This window comes from Gavialis gangeticus, unplaced genomic scaffold (genome assembly GCF_001723915.1).
Source record: "Gavialis gangeticus isolate Ggan-Ray unplaced genomic scaffold, GavGan_comp1, whole genome shotgun sequence".
NCBI classification, from domain to species: Eukaryota; Metazoa; Chordata; order Crocodylia; family Gavialidae; genus Gavialis; species Gavialis gangeticus.
Genome location: NW_017729022.1, coordinates 7,105,587 through 7,109,529, shown reverse-complemented (window position 1 = coordinate 7,109,529; position 3,943 = coordinate 7,105,587). Strand labels below are relative to the sequence as shown.

Below are 3,943 nucleotides of genomic sequence, written 5' to 3'. Positions count from 1 at the left end.
GGCACAGGGAAAGGAAACTGGCCAGCTGCCACCACTGCTGCTGCCTCGGGCCAGGCCTGGCTCCATGTGCCACCTAGCTGAAGTGAGGCAGGAGGGGCTCTGGAGCCTCCCCACAACCCCTGGATCAGCTAGGGATAGTGGGGACAGCAGCAGTGACAGGCAGGAGAGGCAGAGGATTGGAATGGGAAGGGAGGGGGCATGCTGCAAAGCATAGAGAGGAAGGATGCAAGGAGGGAAGATTCTTACCTGCAACACCGGTTTTTCGCATTCCCGCTTTACAAAATCCTGGATCTGCCCATGGAAGAAACTGAAACTATTGGGAAGTGCAGAGGAGAAAGAACCCAGAAGTGAAGGGAGGAGTTGCAGAACTAGCTAGGAAGTCTGCTATTTAGTAGGCTTATCTTGAATTAAAAGGCTCCAAGTGTCCCTCAACACCTTTGCTTAGAAAGCAGCAAGGGGGTTGAGTCAGTAATTGCCCTAGATGTGCCCCTTCTCTCATCTGAGCTATTGAGTTGCACTAAATGGAAACCATTTAATATAATATCAAATAATGCCTTCCATATGCTCATTAACATTATATCAATCATTAAACTTTCACGGCACTGCCATTTTTCGCATGTGTCATTTCACCATCTAATCACCCTTCATTCTTTGATTCCTCTTTGTATTTTCCCAATAGTCCCCTATAGCAATTTATGTTTAAAAGCTTGGAACTAAAGTTGCTATAGGCTTTTCCACAGACAGTGCTTGTTAGCATCTATCCCAAGATCCCAGCAGGCTAAGTGAAGGAAGGCAATTGCTTCATTTCTACTCTCTGAAGGAATATAGACACATACATCTCCAAATACTATATGAGATCATTCCCTGCTGAGCATGCACTCTTTTGTAATAAAAAAGTAACCCACAGATCCTGGATAATGGTCAGACATGACATTTGATGCTCAGAGTAGACAAACTAAAAGCAATTATATTTTTCAATGGACATTAGTAGAATATCTATTACAAAAAGAAAAAAAAGGAATTAGACTCTGTTGGCATTCAAGTCTATCTAAATTACTGCTGTATCACCTTCAAAGAACACCCAGAGTTTGTGGGTGCACGTGTGGAACAAAGCGGAGATAGTTTTGTACTATTAACCCATAATCAAGAAGCGTGTAATGTAATTTAAAAGGAGTAGACTGTATGAGACACTGTGATAACCTCCACTTATTTAATATGATACATTATTTTGGTAAGCATTCATATGTGGAATCTGTTCTATATTTTTTTGGTTGATGCAAACAGACCATTTTATAGAGTAAGACCAATAAGAAATATTTAAATGTTGTGGTAAGAGGTGTCCAATGTTTGTATGTAAATTTACTCATGTACACTTTGAGCTCAGTTTATTTTCAGACTATACCAAATGAGATTTATGTGAACCAGTGACTTGGCTCACTAATAGGCCCCCTCGACATATTACAGGTATTGTGCAATTAACTAGTTAATTGCAAAATTCCCTGGAGACCAGCTACATATGTAAAGTACCTGTCACACAATAAAAAGCTCCAATCAGCTATAAAGTGTATGTACCATACACTTTAAAAATATGTACCATATAGTTAGTTGTTATTGAGGTTTAATTTGCATATGTAGTATGGTCTTGGGCTCCAGGATGTGAGAAACCTCCAGCCCCCTGAATGATTTCCCTGGTCCCAGGGTTTCCTGCACCCCCAGGGTGGAGAGACTGCCACAGCAGCAATCCTCCAGACCCAGAGTTGCAAGCAGTGGTCCCATAGCTGGAAGCACCTCAGCTGGAGTGTGTAGAGCTCCCAGCCACAGGAGCTGCCCCTGCACCAACAATAAAGCACAATGAGATCTAATGCATGATCCCACAGTCACACCTACTGCCATGCATGTGTGGCACGGCAGGAGGCATGATTATGTGAATCATGCTTTAGATCCCATCACGCCTTTACCTGCATGTGTAGAGGGGGCCTTACTTACATAAAAAATAAGAACACTTTTTTTATGGGTATCTTTTTGCATCTATAACTGGCTCCTGTATTTTTAAAACCCTTGTGTCTAGAACCAGTAAATAACTTAGGCAGGCTTTACTAGTTGAAGTCCATCTAGGATCCAAAAATGTCCTGCTCAGTGGCAGTCTAAGTCTGGAGGTGCCTCCCCGTTTGACCTGAATATTCCACAGGTGCCTGTAGCTTTTCTTGTTCAGACCTGGGCAGTTGTAGCCAACTGGGCATGTGGCTCCTGCCTAGACCTGATCGGGATCTTGAAACTAGTGAGAACAGTCCTTACAGATGTGTCTGATAAATATGCTCAGAGACATCTACCTGAACAGAGGCACTTTGGGGTATTTTTGTTAAAAATATGGTTGCAGAAAGAGGTGGTGGTGATAATAGGTGTTAACTCTTTCACTGGGCAAGTTTAAAAGGGAACAGGGAATCCTGATTGGCTATTTCAAAAAAGTAATGCAGAAAAAAGTACCTGCCGAAGTCAAGTGTCTGAGCTCCTGGGGGACGCAAGCCTTCAGACACAGCTCTGCCCTTAAAGCCAGATTCTATTCCACCAGTTAGGTGTGAAAGCTGGATGGATACTCCTCACTGCTGTTCTGAAATTCATTCTTAAAGGTAAGATGATGGTCTAGGTGCATTACTGGATTTGAATAAAGTGGAACAGAATCACACGTAGGTGCCTGAGTCCACTTAGATGCCAAACAAGTAGTTCAGAATCCAAGCCTCAGTATTACTTTCTGGCTTTCTCTATGCAGTTGCCCATTCACCATGGATGCCATTCTGAGGCGCCAAACTCTTCCTATATCACAAAATGAACCTAACCATCTTACTCTGGGCTCCATCTTCAGTGTCCAGGTGCCTAAAAAGTATGTAGCACAGAGCCTAAGTTGTATGTACCTAAGTGCTTTATTGGATCTAGCCCTTTGAGTCTGATTTATCACATTGCTTTTCTCTCCTAGGCTAGGGACAGAAGTTACACATGAACCAGTTTAAGTGATCAAAAACTGGTTTAAACCTGTAACAGAACAGAAGTTCAGTGTACATAAACCAGTTTCAAAATACCTGAAAATGGTTTAATATAAGCCTGGTTGAATATAGTATCAGACTTAACTGATTTGGGTCAAACCAGTTCATGAAACTTCTGTCCCAGATCCCTTCCTGGTTCAAGTTAAATCATAGTTCCCCAGCATCTCAGCATGTTTCCAGCCCTGGGCTGGGATATGCTGTCTGCTCCAGCAGAGAAGGGTTGGGAGGGTGGGGAGGACAGCCAGGGACTGCCCCATCCAGGCAAACCATGGCTGGGGCCTGGAGCCAGGGAGGATGGTTAAACCCAGCTTCCCCCAAATACAGAGCTGACCTGCCCTGTTAAATTTACTGAATGTTACTGCCAGCTATGGCTGTGGACTATAAATCCCAGAGACACCTGAAAACAGGAAGAGGAAGTGATGACCAACCCTGCAGAGTCCTGCTTCTGTGATGCAGGACTTCAAATCCCAGAGCCCTTGGGGGCAGCAAGAAAAGGAAATGCCAGAGAGCCATTCTCTAGCCCCCCCACCCCACTTCTGTCCTGAGCCACCACAGGCATGTGGCTGCATTTCTTGATTCAAAGGTAAATGTGTATCCAGTTGTTTAGTCTCTGAAGCTTAGGCTGCCCTGCAAAGACTGAATTGGTTCTGCCTTGGGCTTTTTGACTGTCTGTACTTAGCCCTGAAGTTTATATTGCATATTTAAGTGTTTTTCATGACATTTTAGGAGGGTTCGGACAATCAGCTTCTTGGGAAACACATATAAGGAGTATTCTCCAGGTGTTGTGGCCTGCTTAAGTCCTGCTTACTCCCTAAACTGTACCAGATTAGAAAATCTTAGAGAAGTTTATTAAAGAGGCCATCCTTAATGGACTGGCCAACGCCAACATCTTAAGGGATAGCCAG

The 3,943-nt window shown here is 43.6% G+C and overlaps 1 protein-coding gene and 1 long non-coding RNA gene across 2 annotated transcripts in view; one reads left to right on the top strand and one right to left on the bottom strand.

Annotated features, from left to right (window-relative positions):
* Nucleotides 1-3,943, bottom strand: part of IMMP2L (inner mitochondrial membrane peptidase subunit 2) — a 1,062,180-nt gene that overhangs the window by 364,028 nt on the left and 694,209 nt on the right. The window lies entirely within an intron of this gene.
* LOC109295630 overlaps nucleotides 1-3,943 on the top strand; it is a 15,822-nt gene extending 11,879 nt beyond the window's left edge. The window contains exons 2-3 of the long non-coding RNA XR_002096789.1: nucleotides 457-459; nucleotides 3,869-3,943. This is a non-coding gene — a long non-coding RNA (uncharacterized LOC109295630). The remainder of the gene's footprint in view (nucleotides 1-456; nucleotides 460-3,868) is intronic.